The sequence below is a fragment of the Schistocerca americana genome, chromosome 3, assembly GCF_021461395.2.
Source record: "Schistocerca americana isolate TAMUIC-IGC-003095 chromosome 3, iqSchAmer2.1, whole genome shotgun sequence".
In the NCBI taxonomy this organism is placed as follows: Eukaryota; Metazoa; Arthropoda; class Insecta; order Orthoptera; family Acrididae; genus Schistocerca; species Schistocerca americana.
In genome coordinates this window covers 936713724-936735235 of record NC_060121.1, presented here as the reverse complement: position 1 = coordinate 936735235, position 21512 = coordinate 936713724, and the positions used below count along the sequence as shown (strand labels likewise).

The following is a 21512-nucleotide window of genomic DNA, read 5'->3' as shown; positions in this document are numbered from 1 at the left end:
GCCTCATTACATATCTCTGTGTTTTAATACAGTTGAATATACCAGTTTCTTTGGCACTTTAGTGTATTTGTCCCTCTTTAATTTTACTCTTGAGCCCGTTAATAGTACAGAAGAAGGAATGAAAACGAAAGTTTCTCAGTACAAAAATAAGAATCTACAGTTCTTTATGTTTGTAATATGTTTGATGCGAGGCAAAGTGATTTTGGCGAGTAGAGTGGAAGAAAGATTTACAGATTTTGTCGACAAAATGCAGCTTCTGATCCAGAGACAATAAACGCTACAGACAGAGTCGTGGAAAGAATTGCACAGAGCCTTCATCTTCTTCTTTTTCCCGACCTGATCCCGTGTCATCACGGGTCTGCATGTAAATCTGGTAGTGGCATTGTTAAAGATAGCGGTTCGCTTGGAGGACGGATGTGTGCCCCATTTGTCTGGGTCTAATGTTATCCCATGTGCAAATGTCAGAATGTTTTTTGAACTGTTCTGCGAATCGTGTCTCTGAGGCGGGACAAAAGTTTCAGCTTGATATTCACCGAGTCGAATGTTCAAAAACTCCTATAACCCACTTACAGGCTGACTGCTACACCGGCCGCCATGAGTTAATCAGTCGTGTGGATTCGAAGCAGGACTGCTTGCCTCCCCCAACGCCAGAAGTGACGTGCTAACGCAAGTAGCTAATCGGAGTGTCATAATCGCACAGGGTAATAAGAAGCAACCTCTACGGACTTACAAGTGGCAATGTGTTGTAGGTGAGAAGACGTTGATCGTTCCTGGTTCTTTTATGAATATTTTTCTCTTAACTTTCGGGATTGCTCGTGAAAGTACTGAAAGAAAAGAACTGTCAAAATGAAAGTACAACGGATCTTGGAGATTTAGTTGATCTGAAACAAGAGTATCATTCATCTGTGTTACATACAGGAAAATTAAGTGCAAATTGAAAATGGAAAGGGGGGGGGGAGGGAGGAAAGTAAAGAGAAGTGATTATTGACTTTAGCTCCGTCGGGACATTTCGTAGAATCAGCGGTGACGAATGAAAGTGATTCGAAACCGGGATTTCCTGCTTACTTGGCAGTTGCGTTAGCCACTGCACCATCTCGGCACGCCTCACGGCCGACCCACATTCCCACCGAGAGCCATCGATCCCTAGTCCCTGTCCATTTCCTCCGTGCTCCTACTCAGATTTTCGCAGGAGGTCGGACATACGCGTGCATGTGAACTGAAAAATGTGGATTCAATGCTCAGTTCGGCGAATCAGTTATATGAATGAATGACGTCTGTTCTTTCCTACATGTCGAAAAGAACAGAGATTACCCATTCATATGATTAAAACTAACTGTATTGTAGTTTCAGTTATTGAGTTACCAATAAATCATTACAGCTCTATATTTTAATGTAAGATAAATCATGACATTAACAAAACTGAAATTAACTTTTCATTGCCCTTAACTGTAAATGTTTCTTTGTATTAAACTCTTTATATTTCTCAGTGATTTGTCTAATAGTGAGCATAATATCTGTGCTCTAACTACTTTTCTCAAAGCTTGTTAGCCGTTCTAGCGAAATATTTTCAGAAGTTGCTGCTAGTCTCCATCATTTTAGAATACACAATATACCCTGTGTTTAGCAGTGTTCCGCAATTACTTCTGTCTCCGATCTTCTAAACAGGTGTTGTTCAAGCTGATTTCTTGTTCTCTTTAATTTTCCTTTTAATCCAGCTTCCACTGGCATAGTTTAGTAATCTAAATTTCAGTGTGGGAGATGTATATTTAACCAGTTCTGAGTTCAACTCTACCCAGTTTTTCTGTTTCTCATTTTACGCATTGCATCATCTAATTCCTTCGCTTCTGTCCTTTCTCCGGTACTCTTTTCCACTTCTTTTTCCATATTTTAATTTCCATCACGTCTATCCCAAGTTTGTATAATATCTCAGACGATCTGTCTTAGCCGGCGGGGGTGGCTGAGCGGTTCTGGGAGCTGCAGTCTCGAACCGCGCCGCCGCTTTGGTCGCAGGTTCGAATCCCGCCTCAGGCGTGGATACGTATGATGTCCTTAGGTTAGTTAGGTTTAAGTAGTTCTGAGTTCTAGGGGACTGATGACCATATATGTTAAGTCCCATAGTGCTCAGAGCCATCTGAACAGTTTTTACAAAGTTTGTTAGAGAAGTGATTTTGGTATTTGTAATATTAACCGCTATTTTGGTGTTCCAGAGAGTACACTATTGAGCGTGATAGTGAAAAAAATCTCGGTAGCGCTTCGTTGTGTAACTGCTAGTCAAAACCATAAAGGTCAAGGTAAAAAAAGATTCTTAAGTCTTTTTGCACTTGTTGTTTTACATGAAAGAAATGTTGTGTACATGTAGACAGTGTAGAGTTGACCATGTTCATTATGGCACAATCACAATTTTTTTAATCTGAATACTTACGTAAAGCCATTTACAACCGAAACACCATGTAAAATAGCAGCATTAATAGAATCAGCCACACGAGAATACCAAAGAAAACAAAAATAAAAGAGTCTTTTCAATAGTAAGTGGAAAATTTATTCAAAATTAAAGTCAGTTTCAGATGTAATAGACAAACAGAAAACGTTAGCCAAAAGGTGTCTCTATGAACGCCACAGTGATGCCGATTTGGAAGCCATTCGCCATTGTCATTGCACTTAGCCGACGACGTATGGGTAGTATCCGTAGTAGACCTGCTCGCTGCCACGCAGGGTCTCCCTGGGCGCAGCAGGGATCGGCACTGGACCGGGACGTGGTAGGGGCAGAGGTCCAGGCACAGCCAGAGCCACGCACACCACAGCCAGCACCACAAACAGGAACACCTGTGGCAAAGATATCACCTCTGCTCAGAGATCGCACAATTCAGCCAACACCACAAAAGGAACATCTGTGGTAGAAAGAAGTCAAAGGCTCACAAAATGTAAAATCTGTTACAAGAATATCCTCTGTTCTAAGACATTACTCCAAAAGAACACTACAAACAGGCACACATGTGACGAAAAGAACCAGTCAACACAGTACGCGCTACTGCACCACAAAAAGTGTCTGTTGCAAGAGCAATATCTCTTCTCTGCAATAATATATCTCAATCAGCCTCAGTGGAAGAGTTGGCTGTGATAGAATACACATGTCTCATCACTTACATTGCAAAGTAGCTGTCTTTGCTGCCTCATCTGTATTTAATTGTCTGCTAAGTGGACATATACATCACCATCAATCATATTTACTAAGATCCACTAACTAGGCATACCGCTATACACAATTTTGGGCTCATATACATTTCTGCAAAATCCCATATTTTACACATCAGCAAGGCTGCTTGTTGCATTACAAATCTTGCTCAGTTTCATTCAGTATTTTGTAGATTCTTTAACATTTCCGTGCAGGCAATATACCTGGACTGTCATGTCACTGTGGGAAATGCAGAGATGTGGAACTATGGAAATCTTACAATAACTACCACTATAGTCATTCTAAGATGGACGGAAGCAGTCACAAATAATGTTGACATACTTCATAAATTGATCATAGTATTTAGCTACATGTAACTAAGAACTCAAAACTGAGTCTTATACACCCTCATTCTTCCTTCATCCGCCCTTCCCCTGCCTCTGTGACACATATCACCATAGATGAGACAGCAAAAACTAACCTTCCTTTCGTGTTTTTGTCAATTTTAGAGTAATTTATGTTAGCCCTTATGATAACAGAAGAATTAATCCTCCAAAGCTATTTCCTACACTTTGATGATAGAATTCTAGCCAATTTCCTGTTCAAACATGGTTTCCTGAAGTATGTTACAAGTGTGAGACATATGACTTGAGGCCTCTGTTCTTTACTGCAACTTATAATGGATATGTGGGTGTCAAGAGTACTCTTTATCTTACCTTGGGACAGAGAAAATAATGGATCCATGGTCGTTTCTCAATTCAAATTAGCCCAAACCGATGAAATGCTTCTTAAGAATTCGTCATTATGCTCGTATACTAATACTGGTCATTCTATGTGCGACATTTACTGAAACCGCCATCCATAACCTTCTTCTTACATTATACTTATTCTGAGTTCAGTAGTGATAAAAGAAATTGATCACCATGGTAGTCGCAATCTTCGTACATGCAATACCCATTGGTAATAATGACAGCATTTTTGAAATCTATTGGACATTTTAATGTTACACAGTCAAATATAGAGTAATGTTCATTGCTACGTATTTCTGGTGGTACAATGTATGTAGACTCCCTGACGCCCCATCGATGGTGTTACACATAAACATCAAGATCTTACACATCTCATCAAAACATGTAAATATCAACAGCATCAGATAGATTTGGAGTAAAATTGCGCATTATATTACTGGAAGATGATACTGCAACTGAGTATGTTGTCGACATTATTTATACCATCGTTGCTATGGACAAAGAGGAATTTTATCGGTAAATTTTTCTTTATCGATCAGCACTATTATACTTATGCCAAACATAACGATGTAGCATTGAGGTTCAGGTACTGGACGCGTATTCGTGAGATCGAGGCTAGGGACCCAAATTTAGTTTCTGCATACAATTAGAAGCCAACACCAAGACATACGGACTATGCTTCTTCGATCCTAGTTCAAGCTCCATACTTAATAAGCTAAACGTTCACGGAACCTTTAACATTTTTTATAATGTCAAGACGTGTAAGTTATACTTATCAAGAATATGCAATCAACGTATTTAGTTGTAAGAATGAGTGCTGGTTCCCCTACAGACTTGTTATGTCGACGTCTACCGAGGGTAGGACGAGATAAACTGGAAGATAAAGTCACAATCACTGCAGTGTAACACCTAATAGATCCTCAATCGATCGATGGAAAACACGGACAACCTGGATTTTTCGACATTCTGATGCATACATCCGCTCATTAGTATTACACATTCCTTGTTAGGTTTGGTCTGCAGTATAGTGATGGCCCACAAATATGATGAAGCTATGCTCGCTTTTAATATTCTGCCCTGAGAGTCATACATACTTTCCTCTCTCAGTAGGGTAAATCGAAATGAATGTCTGTTTTACTTCACTCTCACAGAATTTTTTACCCATTAGGTGTGCTTGAGAGAAATATTTGACACAGAGTCTCGGTGGTAACTATAGAAGAACTGTACTACAGGCACTGCTCGCTATATGAGAATTTTACAAGCAGAACACTCTGTACTCGACAGGAAAATACAAATATGTTCTGCTTGGAGTCTGACAAAACTAATCTTCACCTCGCTAACTTCTGTACATTTCTAAAATATTTATTTTCACACGCTGGAATACTTGCAAGAATTAGCTCAACACACCTATGCTAGTTTTCACACAGACTAAGTGAGAAAATAAAAATTAATTTTACTCTTTCTTGTTTTCCAGTTTTCTTGAGAATTACCAACAAGTGGACCAAATTTACCTTCAGAACTTCAGTGGCCCTACCCTATATTCATGGTTAGCGATATGAGTAATACGTTAAATGATTAGCCTCTCTATTAGCAATAATTTCCCATAGGTCGTTGGAACCCTGAAGATTCCTGGCTGGCTAGCAAATGACACAGGTCTCAGTTCTTAGAACGGACTGAAAGAGAAATAGGCAAACTACAGCCTGTCTGAGTATTGTCATTAACGTGTCCATATTTTACACTCGTGCTTGATGCTTTCTTGGAAACTAGATGTCTCCTATATAGGAATCCACATGGAAGACGAATGCACGGATCGTGTGAAACCTATTTTTCGATTTTGTCTCACGTGATCCTTGAGGATGAAAATATCGGAGCTCAAGTTGATACGATGTTTCTAGGCTGCTGCAAGCCCTTCGATAAAGTTCCGTACCGTCGCATACTAACAGTAATATGTGCTTACGGAATATGAACACGATATACGATTGACTCTAAGACTTCTTAGCAAACGAAACTTGTAATGGGGAATTAGCGACTCTAGGGATAATAGGATCTGGCTCACCTCAAACAACTGTGAGGGAGCCATTACTGTTTACTATTTGAGGCGTAGTCATCTTTTAGATGCCAGCACGAAAAAATAAAGTTTGGTTGTCTACAGGTAAATGTTTTCAATATTGGTACACATTTAAATCTACACTACAACAACGCAGCAGACCGCTACAGGCCCCAAACCAAACTTGTACGACCCATCATAGAATATTGCCCAAATGTGTGGACGTGTACCAAATAAGACTAAATGGAGATACTAAACGAATTATAAAGGACAGTGCGAACGGTTAAAAGTTTGGTTGAAGCATGGGAGTGTGTCATGGAAGTTCTGGAAAAACTGAGTTGGCAAATGCTAGAAGATAGACTCCAATCGTCCCCCCAGTACCAAAGTTTTCAGAACCCATGAAGAATTTAGGACTGTACTAGTGCCTCCTATATATTATTCCTGCAGGGACCGAGAAGACAACTTTAGTCTAATTGCTACGTGCACAGAGGAATATAAGTAGTCATCCTTTCCACGCTTCAACCGTGCACGCAGTGGGAAGAATGAAACTTGCTGGCAGATTAAAACTGTGTTCCCGACCGAGACTCAAACTCGGGACCTTTGCCTTTCGCGGGCAAGTCCTTTACCATCTGAGCCACCCAAGCACGACTCACGCCCTGTCCTCACAGCTTTACTTCTGCCAGTACCTCGTCTCCTACCTTCCAAACTTAACAGAAGCTCTCCTGCGAACCTTGCAGAACTAGCACTCCCGAAAGAAAGGATAGTAGAGCACTTGCTCGTGAAAGGCAAGGTCTCGAGTTAGAGTCTCGGTCCGGCACACAGTTTTAATCTGCCAGGAAGTTTCATATCAGCGCACACTCCGCTGCAGAGTCAAAATCTCATTCTTAGTGGGAAGAATGGTTCAAATGGCTCTGAGCACAATGGGAGTTAATATCTGAGGTCATCAGCCCCTTAGACTCAGAACTAAGTGAACCTAACTGACCTAAGGACATCATGTACATTCATGCCCGAGGCAGGATTCGAACCTGCGACCGTAGCAGGCAGTGGGTAGAAACACTAATATTTGGTACAATGGAAGTATCCTCTGCCATGTGCATCACACTAGAACCCTTTAGAAAAACCTCAGATTTGGGTAGATGGGGGGGGGGGGGATGATGATTCTCAGACGAAAAGTATCCTCTGTCACAGACGCTACGGGGGTTTGCAGAACACAAACGCAGCTGTGGATGTAGATTTAGCTTTATGAGGCCTTACGTGATAATCACACTTTGATAAAAGTTTCTAACAATAGGAGGCAACAAGATTGGGTCAAATGTGACGATACCACTTGTACAGTGTAAGGCATCGAACGAAAGTATAGATGTGGGCGCTGTACTCACGAGAGTCTTCATGGTGTCGCCTTCGGTTTGCTCTCGTCGACTGATGCCGGGCTCTGGCGGCCTCGCCTTTATACTGGTGGTGGTTACGCGATCGCAGAGCGCACCGCTGCTGCAGAGAAGGGCGTGGCGGAAGGCGGTACAGCGAAACGGGGCGGTAGCCAGCGGAGACCAGAGCCTGGCTAGCGGACGTCCCAGGGGACCCGCGCTGTCGTCACGAGGGCGACCCGCGACCAGCGTCCACCCAAGGTCACCCACACTAGAAACACTACTGCGCAACCGGAAGATATTTGCGAAAGTATCCCACCCCAACAAAACTATCTCAGTTGCCCTAAAGAAAATTCCTAGTTAATTGAAGTTACCGATGTGACTGGTAACTCAACATTGTTTGGTCTTCAGTCCAGAGACTGGTTTGATGCAGCCCTCCATGCTACTCTATCCTGTGCAAGCTTCTTCATCTCCCAGTACCTACTGTACACTATATCCTTTTGCATCTGCTTAGTTTATTCATCTCTTGGTCTCCCTCTACCATTTTTACCCACCACGCTCCTATCCAATACTAAATTGGTGATTCCTTGATGCCTCAGAACATGTCCTACCAACCGATCCCTTCTTCTAGTCAAGTTGTGTCATAAACTCCTCTTCTCCCCAATTCTATTCAATACTTCCTCATTAGTTATGTGATCTACCCACCCAATCTTCAGCATTCTTCTGTAGCACCACATTTCGAAAGCTTCTATTCTCTTCTTGTCCAAACTATTTATCGTCCATGTTCCACTTCCATGCATGGCTACACTCCATACAAATACTTAAAACGTCCCCTTAGAAAAATTAATGAATTACTGTGCTGATAAATGTTTTACATTATTTGATTTTCAAACAGCTGAGCAGAACTGAACGTACTCAGACATTTCGCTCTTTACCTATTTTGATCAACACTAAACTGACAGCCAATATTTTTAGCGCAACGCAATCTGAGTTTCAATAATCCCTACAAAAGAATGGCCCTGACTAACATTAACCCATACGTTTCACAAATCACTTACCTCATAAAAATCTTCGTTACTCGAACTACTGCAATACAGCGAGCGCCACTACTGCCACCTACATAAAAGATTCCAACTACTGAAGGCACTAACTACTGATAGGCATAGTTAGCAAATGAAAGATTTTGATAGAGATCATTTACCTTAATAGTGTTCAAAAGTCATACTATATATATCAGTTCATGACATCCAGTCTTAGAAATTTACTGTCTCTGACGGACACACGTCCAGAATAACCGCTCTCAAAACTCTGGCATCTCTCTCCCCACATCCACCACTGCTGGCGGCTCACCTCCAACTGCGCAACGCTACGTGTTGTTAACAGACAACTGCCCAACACTACAACAGCATATACTCCAACAATGCAAACCAACCACAGCCTACACACAGCACAGTCAGTGATTTTCATATAGAGCGCTACGTGGCGTTACCAACATAGAAACCTAAACAGCCTACTTACATGCTTTCAGAAACGACTTCCTGACACTTAAATTTATACTCCATGTTAACAAATTAATATTCTCCAGAAACACTTTCCTTGCCATTGCCAGTCTACATTTTATTTCCTAATTCGACCAGCATCAGTTATTTTGCTCCCCAAATAGCAAAACTCGTTTACTACCTTAAGTGTCTCATTTCCTAATCTAATTCCCTCAGCATCGTTTTGCTTTTGTTGATATTCATCTTATATCCTCCTTTCAGGACACTATCCATTCCGTTCAAATGCTCTTCCAAGTCCTTTGCTGTCTCTGACAGAATTACAATGTCGTCGGTGAACCTAAAAGTTTTTGTTTCTTCTCCATGGATTCTAATACCTACTCCGAATTTCTCTTTTGTTTCCTTTACTGCTTGCTCAATATACAGATTGAATAACATTGAGGATAGACTACAACCCTTTCTCACTCCCATCCCAACCACTGCTTCCCTTTCATGCCCCTCGACATTTCAAACTGCCATCTGGTTTCTGTACAAATTGTAAACAGTTTTCCGCTCCTTGTATTTTAACCCTGACATCTTCAGAATTTGAAAGAGAGTATTCCAGTCAACATTGTAACTCACCATCTGATACCAAATTCAGATGAAATGAAAGAGATATGTCACAATAAAGGGAATCCAAACAGGTGCTTCAATAGACAATGTACCTCCCTTTAGAGGAAGCGAAGGCACGTATTCTTGCATGTCAACGACGGTCCTAAGCATCTAGCACTTATTGTTGCAATTCAGCCGGCTCTGGAGAGCGAACAAGTTCCTACTTTATCATGTCCAATACACGTTGATTTGACAAGAGATTCGGTGATCTTGCTGACCAGGATACTCTTGCCACCACGAAGTTCACGCTGCATTGCAGCAGCTGTATGTGGACGTGCACTGTCCAGCAGAAGAAGCAAAAAAATGTTCAAATGTGTGTGAAATCTTATGGAACTTAACTGCTGAGGTCATCAGTCCCTAAGCTTACACACTACTTAATCTAAATTATCCCAAGGACAAACACACGCACCCATTTCCGAATGAGGACTCGAACCTCCGCTGGGACCATCCGCACAGGCAGAAGAAGCAAGTGATTGATGGCCGACCTAACTACACTTGCCTTACACTTGGAATTTTGTTGCTGGCGTAAAGAAAAATGTCCATCGAGGTTGGTAACAGATGTGGTAGACCTCACAACGGTCAAAAGGCAGACATTTTGCTCCAGTACAGCCAAGAACTCCACGAAAAACGTGGTTTTCCCAAATCAAGCTATGTAGGCGCCACATCACTACTACAACGCACATCTGGCTGGGTCAAGAGTGTTATCCTTTACATCTTCATAGGATGGAAGGTGAGCTATCTCCACGCTGCGAGGTCTGCACAATTGGGATTGCATACCTCAGCCACGTGATACTAGGGTGCTTACACTCTGAGAGACAATGCCAAAAGTTTCTTAAGGCCTTGATCAGAGCAGGAATCTCCCAACCTACAACCGTGACGTACCAATTTCGACAGCTATCCTCAGCTGATTACGTCAGTATTGCACGGGTTCTGTGAGAAACAGATATCCTGTAATATGTCAGACACAAAAGATGTAGTGTGCAAAATTGTGATGTATGGACTATTCACGGTAAATGGTAACAGCCAAACAGTTGCAGGATAAAGATTTATTGAACTCCTTGACCACAGTTACGGTATATCTAAATATATCTTTATCAGAAGCAAAAATACACTGAAATCAGATTCTGCAGTGGAGGTGCATAAAGCAATCGTGCCAAAGGCGTCGTCAGTAATTAAAATTAAAATATCGTCTGTACAGCATATTTATGAAGAGATGGTCGATGCCAGCATGACATACTATCAGTACTTACTTCACAGGCTAAGTACTGACAGTATGTCTTGTTCGCATCGACCATCTCCTCATAAATTTGCTCTACAGATGTAGGTGATATTTTATTTTAACTACTGACGACGCCTTTGGCACGATTGTTTTATGCACCTCCTCTGCAGGATGTGATTTCAGTGTACTTTTGCTTATGATGAAGGTATATTTAGATATACCGAAAACGTGATCAAGGATTTCAATAAATCTTTATCCTACAACTGTTTGGCTGTTATCATTTGCCGCGAAGATTTTCAACAGTTGTTGCTTCAGCCATATTTAAAATTTTGAAACGTATGGACTGTGTTGAGTGTGGGAATGTACAAAGTGTCCCATGATGTTGCCTGGAATTAATGTAATTTCTAATGTCTGCGCTGTATGTATGATACTGTATACCACATCTGTAGTAACTCACGTCTCTCGCTAAATGGTTAATGCCCTGGTTAAACTACCCCCCCCCCCCCCAAAAAAAAACCTCGTCACCAAGAGGACTGGGGTGAGACCTGTTTGCAGTGTGTGAATTCACACCAGAATAGGCCGCTCACCAGGACTCGGCCATACATCACTCGCTTACAAGCAGAACCTACTTAGTTTACAGAAAACATGAGAGAGTGCCATTCCAATCTCAGTCAAGTCTTTCACGACCTCAGTATAGCCGTTCTTGGCTGTATCGTGACATCAGTGGTATTCTGGCCAGAGGTTTATTTGCTTTTAGTACTGATGCTGGCAGAATGTTTTCAACAGTCCTTGGAGACACACCAAGTGCAAAATGTGCCCAGATTTCCTCCCTTGATGATATTCAGCCGACCACTGCTGCTTGAAAAATGCATTCTTGACGTGCTTCTGTACTATATTAACGTCCAGAACCAGTTCTACTTGTGTCACAGTGTTCCACAGACCACTGCTGAACCCAATGACACACCAACGATACACTGTGCACAAAACATGCAGGAATTTCTTGTTATGTCCATCCAGCTTGCCACAGGACCGCAACGTGGCGCCGTTCAATACAAGTACATACTCGGCGGTGTGGCATGGTTGTATCCTAGAATGAAAGTTGCACTATTCACCTATAAACTTGGTACAATTACTGCCTGCAGAGTGGAAACAGAATGTACACATACAGGCCTTCTGAGAGCCATTTGATCACTTACGATTGTACATACGAATCACTAATACTACCAACCTCGGTATGCAGCTATTGTAACCTGGTTCCACTGAACCCAGTCCTTGTGGGTATTGAGTTTTTCTGGCAGTGTAGAAGTAGACTGTGCCTGATCCACCCTCGTTTCTCTGATAAGTTTGTACTGTTTCTCTCTAGTACAGATGAAATAATCCGAAAGAACTTGATACACCGTAGAACGTGTGACGAGGGCCTCCTGTCGGGTAGACCGTTCACCTGGTGCAACCATAATACAAGGTGTTTAACTATTGTAGGTACAAATGAAAGCGGCGAGTGGAGGACAATGAAAGTAGAAATAATAATAATAAATGCTTATTAAGAAGGCAGTAGTTTCCCCGATACAATATTTGTGCAAATGCATGAGTTCACAACCTAATAGACAATTTGAATCATGTTTCCGTTTGATTAAAGGAAGCGTAATTGGTATTGGCATGATGGCGCACCAGAAGACTTCCACGTGGCTGTTCTGGGTTACATAGCACAAATCTTTGACAATAAGTGTAAGGTCGTTGATCTTCGATATAATCTCCTCCAGGCTTGAAACCGTTGGATTTCTTTATTTGGGGATTTTTAGAAGGTTTCTTATATTACAAATCTATTGATAGTGTCGATGAACTCCGGGAACATATTGCGTCATTGTGAATAGTATCAATGTGTTTGGAACAAGCTTGGGATTTTTGAACGTGTACGGTAGTTGATGAAGCTTGTTTTCAAATGAAAGTTGGTCATGTGGAACATTTGTTGTACTTAGTTTGTCCTCATGTCTACATTTGCAGTCTGAATCCATAGGGACTCTGTTACAAGGTGTTGATACACTCAGTAGAGTACTTAAGCTGGGAATACGAAGAAGGAATATGTATAAACTGAATACCACTGAATCACCTTCCTTTCTTTGATAGCTCTGCCAGCTTCTTAATGTTTTCCTCTAGTACAGAAAAATTTCGGAAGAGAATGAATAACTTCCCACAGCATCCATGTCAATAAGGGCAGGTGATGGAAATTGTATACGGATGTGTTGCACAACAAAACAAAGGGGTTCAAATGTGTGTGAAATCTTATGGGACTTAACTGCTAATGTCATCAGTTCCTAAGCTTACACACTACTTAACTTAAATCATCCTAAGGACAAACAAACACACCCATGCCCGAGGGAGGAGTCGATCCTCCGCCGAGACCAGCCGCACAATCCACGACTGCAGCGCCCCCTAGACCGCTCGGCTAATCCCGCGCGGCGTCGCAATAACGCCACCGTGGATGATTTGTTAATGAACTGGAAGAAATCGTCAATAAAGTAACACGTCAGCCCACAAGGTTTGTCCCCATTGAGATTCTGTTCGGAAAGAGCCGCATAGTTTGACAAGGAACGATATTCAAGGCTTGCCATTTACAGGCATTACTAAGAGTGAAAAACTTGAACAAATCTAACAAGGGCAGAAGCAATAAAGCTAACACTTGATCGGATGATTCAGTCGTGTAAGCGATCTGGTGTGGAGAAAATCACCCCAAAAGACAAAGAAGGAAGAATCATCGCTGAAAGAGTTTCGGCTCGTGTATCAACAACGATACAGAATAACAGGAATAGGGCATACACATAATGTAAAAATGGTAACAGATAAAGGCTGTTAGAAGGAACACGTTGAAAATATTTAAAAAGTGGTAGAAGCAGAAGAAATTTTTTCATTTAACAAAAGGAAATTCGAAATGTGCGATATCAACTTACGAAAGCAGTCAGATTGGAACAAAGGTGGCCCAAAGAAAGTACGAAGAAGGAAGAGATAAATAAGACGAAACAAAAAATTGGTAATTAGAAAAAGGAAGGGGAAAATTAAGACGACGTGGTGACATAGGGGAAAAAACTGTAATCACTGAAAACGTCAAATACGTAAAACAGAAGAGAATAGCATGCAACGTATATGACAGAATATAATGCAACAGGAGAAGGAATATAAAGGCCAACAGCAAGAACATAGTAATGTTTCATATAAAATGTATAACACGTTTCATTGCGTTTTAATTGAGTAACTTTGAGGATGACATTTGTGTTGACAATGTATATGTGTGCATCAGAGCTAATTTAAATAGAAAAACATAATAATTGCGTTAATGAGTTTGGCAAAAATGGTTTGTTTCTTTGAAATGACGAGATATTGTTCTTGGTCTGTTATTCCATATATTTATTCGCCATAACGATTGCGGTCTTCCATGCCATTTTCAAATGACAGCACACTATGGTGTGCGTCAATGCGTAATCGTTCCTTTTAAGAGTACACTGTCCCCACGTATATGTAAACATGGTGCAAAGGGCCACAGTGTCTTCTCAAAAGGAACAATTATGCGTTGACGCACATCGCAAGTGTGGTAATAGCAAAACAAGATAAAACCACGATTATGAATAAATACATTGGATAAGAGTCCATGAGAGAAACTTTGTCATTTATGAAACGCAAGTAAAGAATCGATCTCCCAAGTATAGTGCTATGCAAAACTTAAGCACTAAACTGATAAAGTAGCGTAACGTACAAACAGCTCGGTAAAAATGAATGAAAGCATGGAATCATGAGGTACCACAGTTGTGTACAGAAAGCTGGCCGTCATATAGGATGAGGTCAGTATGAGTACAGTGCCTGGCCCCGCAGTTGAAGGAATGGGAAAAGGCAGTGTGTGTCAATCAGTGGACAGTTACGGTGCACTGTGATGGTGTTAATCATTACAACATTGGCAGGAGACATTTCGATGACTTCCCGTGGGGAAGAATCATCGGGAAAGTAGAAGAAGGGCGAAGTGTGACTAGTGTAGCCCAGAAGTTAGGAACTGCGCATAGCGTTGTTTCACTTGCATGCGGAGCGTTCTGAACCACAGGTACCACTGTCCGAAGGAGAGAAGGTGGTCGACCACGGTCAACTACGGCAGGAGATGTCCGCTGCGTTATGCGACAGGCAACTACATTTTACAAGACTGCACGACACGAAATCTCACGCTCTACAGTGGCCCGGCGACTATAGGTGGGTGGCGTCTGTGACCGACGACCAGTACACTGTGTTTCTTTGACACCCGCATTTCGGCGCAATCAATTGGGATGGTGTCACGAGCGTAGGGAATGGGCCCACGAGGAGTGGGATTGTGTGCTCTTTCCGGATATGAGAAGTGTCAACCCGAGTAGTGATCCTGGACGTGTTCTCATACGGCGAGAGGTGCGAAAACCTACCCAGGAACACTGTCAAACATGATTGACTTGGTGGTACAAGTGTTATAGCGTGAAGAAGAATAATGTTGCATTGACGTATTGGCCTCCAGTTCTTTGAACACGCTACATTCAAGAGTGTTATTGCGAGACTGTTCTCCTTTCGTCATGTGGTCTTCTGGTGTACATTCGGCCCACATTTCTTTTCATGGATGACAATGCGGGACCACACCGGACAACACAGGTGGAGGAGAGCTTAGAGCGAGAGGATATTCGGCGAATGGAGTGGCCTGCCCTTTCCCACGGCTTAGCTCCCATCGAGCAAGCATGGGGTGCATTGAGGATACATAGTACCACACGTCCACATGTACCAACGACCAGCCAGCAGCTGTTAGTCGCGCTGGTGGCATGAATGGAAGGCCCTACCACAAGGACTCCTTACGAACTTTGTGGCCTGCATGGGTGCACGTTGCAGAGCCATGCACTACCGTCCACAGTGATCAGACACTCTCAGAAGAACCGCGTCCCACCTTTTGTTACGTCCAGGGGACCATTACGAATCGCGGTGGCTTCAGTGTAATCATTGTCGTTGAACAAAAGTCTCATTTCTGTTCGTCTCTTTGCGTATTTCTTTGCGTTACCTTCTGTATTATGCTGCATCAGTTCTTTCTATGTATGGTCTAAGTTCCATCCAGCTGTGTTATTTGTCAGTGCCACATCACGCGATAATTACTTTCGTCCTTCAAGCTTTACACACCAGGATGAAAAAGACTTCTGTGCACTTTACATATGAGTTAACGTCCAAAAGCCGGCCGGAGTGATAGTGCGGTTCTACGCGCTACAGTCTGGAAACGAGGGACCGCTACTGTCTCAGGTTCGAATCCTGCCTCGGGCATGGATGTGTGTGATATCCTTAGGTTAGTTAGGATTAATTAGTTCTAAGTTCTAGGCGATTGATGACCTCAGAAGTTAAGTCGCATAGTGCTGAGGGCCATTTGAACCATTTAAGGTCCAACTTTGTGCATCAAGTGACGTCTTGATTATGTCATATAAATGTCCGATGGGGTTCATGTCGGACGATCTGGGTGGCCAAATCGTTTTTCTCGAATTTTCCAGAATGATTTTCAAACCAATCGCGAACAACTGTGTCCCGATAAGGTGGCGCATTGTCATCCTAAAAAGTTCCATCATTGTTTACGAATATGAAGTTCATAAATGGCCGTAAATGGTGTCCAAGCAGCCGGACATAACCATTTCCAGTCAAGGAGTGGTGCAGTTAGATAAGAGGACCCGGACCAATCATGTACCAGTCGTACCGGTATGAAATGAGCGTTAAGATACAAATGTGTCGATAGGGGACATTTGTTGTGAATGACCCTCAACTTTTTTGTTTGGTTGGTATGACATCTGTCAAAGATATTTAGTATACATGGAACAAACTACATCATGTTTTCATCGTATTAACAATGTTTAATTTTGTACCAGAAAGTGATGATTTGCGGAAATCATTAATTTTTTTGTTTTCATTTGAAAAAAAAAAAGATCTGCAGAGTCGCATCGAATGATTGTCGAGGCATATGGTGATCATGCTCTATCAGAAGCAACATGCTAAAGATAGTTTCATCGGTTCAGAAATAATGATTTTGATGTAAGAAATGAAGAACGTGTAAGACCGCCAAAAAGGTTCGAAGACGCAGAATTGCAAGCAATATTGGATGAAGATGATACTTTGAGTCAGAAGCAGATGGCAGCAATGCTAAATGTTGCACAACAAACAATTTATGACCGTTTGAAAGCTATGGGAAAGATACAAAAGTGTGGAAAATGGGTGGCACATGAATTGAATGAAAGACAGACGGAAAACCGAAAAACCATTTGTCAAATTTTGCTTCAAAGACATGAAAGAAAATCAATTTGGAATCGAATTGTTGCTGGCGATGAAAAATTGATTTATTTTAAGAATCTTAAACGGGAAATATCATGAGTTAATCCGGGACAACCATCAACATCAACTGTAAAACCAGATCGATTCGGCAAGAAGACAATGCTCTGTGTTTGGTGGGATCAGATAGGTGTGGTGTATCATGAGCTTCTAAAACCCGGTGAAACTGTGGATACTAATCGCTACAGACAACAAATGATCAATTTGAACTATGCATTGATCGTAAAAAGACCAGAATGGGCCAGAAGACATGGCAAAGGAATTTTCTTACACGACAATGCACCTGCACACAAAGCAAAACTGGTTCAGCTTGGAGCTGCTACCCCACCCGCCGTATTCACCAGACTCGGCCCCTTCCGACTACCATTTGTTTTCATCAATGGGACACGCATTGGCTGAGGAACACTTCGATTCCTACGAAGAAGAAAATTGGGTATCTGATTGGTTTGCTTCAAAAGACAAACATTTCTATTGGCGTGGTGTCCACAAATTGCCAGAAAGGTGGTCAAAATGTATAGAAAGCAATGGTCAGTACTTTGAATAAAATGTTTTTACTTTTCAATTAAAAATTAGTGTTTCTTATTCACAAAAAAACGCTCATTTCATACAGGTACACGGTATAAATACAGCCCACACCATTATGGAGGTACCAACAGCTTCTACGGTGCCTTCACCAGCTTACATGGCGCCTTGTTGACAACTTTAGTCTACGGCTTCTTGGGGTCTGCACCACACTCGAACCCTATCGTTGGATCTTACCTACCGAAATCGGGACTCATCAGAGCAGGTAACGGTTTTCCAGTCGTCTACGGTCCAAACGATATGGTCACGAGCCCAGACAGGCGCTGCAGCCGACGTCGTGCCGTTAGCAAAGGCACTCGCGATGGTCGTCTGCTGCCATAGCTTATTATTATAATATTATTAAATTTCGCCGTACTGCCCTAAAGGATACGTCCCACATTGATTTCTGCGGTTACTTGACGTAGTATTGCTTGTGTATTAGCACTGGCAGCTCTACGCAAATGTCGCTGCTCTCGGATGTTAAGTGAAGCCCGTCGGCCACACCGTTGGTACCCTCGGCATACTCAGTGGATCTGGAATACTAAATTCGCTAACGATTTCCGAAATGGAATGTCCGATGCATCTATCTCCAACTACCATTCCGCATTCAAAGTCAGGTAATTCCCGTTGAGTAGCCATACTCACACAAAGCACAAAAGTTTATAGCAGGTGTAGGTGATATTAACTCCATCTGTGTGTGTGTATAACGTTATCCCATGAATTTTGTCACCTCAGTGCAGTAAAGGGCGCGAGGAGGAGGTGCTTCGAATGGGTATGTAGGTTCTGCCACTCTCGTTTTTCATGTATGGATCATGACTCGAACACGTAAATAACACAGCTTAGCGGGGAAAAAATGAATGCCAAGCGCCGTTATGTAAGCCTACACGTTATCACGCAAGATCAACAGCCGAGTTGCGAGTGTCAGCCATACTGGTGCCACAGCGACTTCAACGAAGTGTCAGGCGTGGACATGCACAAAATAAAAGCCACACGAAGCTACGAAGATATCAGAGTGGTCGCTAATGACAGAATCTCGAGCACAATAGTGCGGGAACACACGGATGAGCCAAAATGGGCGTCAACATCAGGTGTGCGGCGCACCCAAAACCTTCTGTGCACGCCGACATTTCCAGTAGTATAAGGCGATCTACAGAGATAGAGCCCAAATGCACAGAAGTTGCGATGTGAACGCGCCGAAAGAGAGGGCTACGAGATTCAGACTATGAGGGAGAGCAGTGGACCAATAGGAGCGGGTTCCAGCTCTTCTGTGGTCGGCTTTCATACACTATTGGCCATTAAAATTGCTACACCAAGAAGAAATGCAGATGATAAACGGGTATTGATTGGACAAAGATATTAAACTGGAACTGACATGCTATTATATTTTCACACATTTGGGCACATAGATCCTGAGAAATCAGTACCCAGAACAACCACCTCTGGCCGCAACAACGGCCTTGATGTAGGTTTTCGTAGGGATCAAATGAAGGGCAGACCCACGGGTCGTAACACATCTGAAATGTAACGTCCACTGTTCAAAGTGCCGTCCGTGCGAACAAGAGGTGACCGAGACGTGTAACCAATGGCACCCCATACCATGACGATGGGTGATACGCCAGTATGGCGATGACGAATACACACTTCCAATATGCGTTCACTGCGATGTCGCCAAACACTGATGCGACCATCATGATGCTGTAAACAGAACCTGGAATCATCCGAAAAAATGACGTTTTGCCATTCGTGCACCCAGGTTCGTCGTTGAGTACACCATCGCAGGTGCTCCTGTCTGTGATGCAGCTTAGCGTCAAGGGTAACCACAGCCATGGTCTCCGAGCTGATAGTTCATGCCGCTGCGAACGTCGACCAACTGTTCGTGCAGATGGTTGTTGTCTTGCAAACGTCCCCATCTCTTGACTCAGGGATCGAGACGTGGCTGCACGATCCGTTACAGCCATGCGGATATGATGCCTGTCATCTCGACTGCTAGTGATACGAGGCCGTTGGGATCCAGTACGGCGTTCCGTACCAGGTCGGTTTGACAGAGAAGATAGAGAAGATCCAAAGAAGAGCGCCGCGTTTCGTCACAGGGTTATTTGGCAAGCGTGATAGCATTACGGCGATGTTTAGCAAACGCAAGTGGCAGACTCTGCAAGAGAGGCTTTCTGTATCGCGGTGTAGCTTGCTGTCCAGGTTTCGAGAGGGTGCGTTTCTGGATGATGGATCGAATCGAATATATTGCTTCCCCCTACTTATACCTCCCGAGGAGATCACGAATGTAAAATTAGAGAGATTCGAGCGCGCACGGAGGCTTTCCGGCAGTCGTTCTTCTTGCGAAACATACGCGACTGGAACAGGAAAGGGACGTAATGACAGTGGCAGGTAAAGTGCTCTCCGCCACACACCATTGGGTGGCTTTCGGAGTATAAATGAAGATGTAGATGTAGATGTAGATTACCCTCCTGAACCCACAGATTCCATATTCTGCTAACAGTCATTGGATTTCGATCAACGTGAGCAGCAATGTCGCGGTACTATAAACCGCAATCGCGATAGGCTACAATCCGACCTTTATCAAAGTCGGAAACGTGATGGTACGCATTTCTCCTCCTTAAACGAGGCATCACAACAACGTTTCACGAGGCAACGTCGGTGAACTGCTGTTTGTGTATGTGAAATCGGTTGGAAACGTTCCTCATGTCAGCACGTTGTAGGTGTCGGCGCCGGCGCCGACTTTGTGTGAATGTTCTGAAAAGCTAATTATTTACATACCATAGCATCTTCTTCCTGTCGGTTAAATTTCGCATTTGTAACACGTCATCTTCGTGGTGTAGCAATTTTAATGTCCAGTAGCGTAGTACCCGCTGTACCAAGACAGCAGGAGCCGCTGGAGGCCACACGCTGTAACCGGCTGGCTTCAAGTGAGGACACTCACGTTGGTGATGCTGCAAATATCGTGAGTCAAAAGCTAGTGAACTGTTAACTAAAATCCAAGTGCAGGTAATGTGATATACACAAAATGTGTTTCTCGGTATCTTACAAAATAATAACAGAAAGGAATTTTTATTCGTCTAGGTAAAAGTAACTAAAGTTATTCTTTCTCTGCAAATTATTTAGTTACTAGCCTTGAAATTTCCCTTAGAAAAATTGATAATGACTGTGCTGGTAAACTTCTACGTTATTTGATACTGAAACAGCTGAGTAAAACTAAACGTACTCAGACAGTTTTCTCTTGACTTATTCTGATCGTGTCTAAAATGACACAATATTTTAGCGCAACGCAATCTGACTTTCGATAATCCCTACAAAAGAGTAGCCCTGACTAACAATTACTTATACTTTTCATGAATCACTTACCTCACAAAAATCTTCGTTACTCGAACTACTGCAATACAGCGAGCGCCAATACTGCCAGCTAAATAAAAGATTCTAACTACTGAAGGCATTAATTACTGATAGTCATAGTTAGCAAATGAAACATTTTGGTAGAGAACAAACAATGTATTTACCTTAATAGTGTTCAAAAACGTAACATGCAGTTTTAAAAATTTCCTTTTTCTGGCGGACACACGTCCAGATCGACCGCTCATAGTAACCTCTCTCCACATCCAACGGCCCAACTCTACACAAGCGAATATTACAACAATGAGTCCAGCCAGCCATAGACTGCACACAGCGCAATCAGCGATTTTCATACAAAGCACTACTTGGCGTCACCAAAATGAAAACCTAAACAGCCTACTTACAGCCTTTTAATCGCGGCTTCGCCCAGATGTGTGTACTCCACTCTCACTGCACCATCCTCCGTCCCCTACATGTATCAACGTTATTCTACTCACCTCTCTCTCTGACCACCTCCTCGTCCCCCCTTTCTCCATCCCTATCCTCCTTCCTCTTTTGTTTGT

The 21512-nt window shown here is 42.6% G+C and overlaps 1 long non-coding RNA gene across 1 annotated transcript; it reads right to left on the bottom strand.

Annotated features, from left to right (window-relative positions):
- Window positions 1–2516: 2516 nt before the first annotated feature.
- On the bottom strand, window positions 2517–7436 carry LOC124606987. The gene is made up of 2 exons (XR_006978756.1): window positions 7348–7436; window positions 2517–2823 (listed from the first exon to the last, which is right to left on the bottom strand). It is a non-coding gene; the product is annotated as an uncharacterized LOC124606987 (long non-coding RNA).
- Window positions 7437–21512: the final 14076 nt, after the last annotated feature.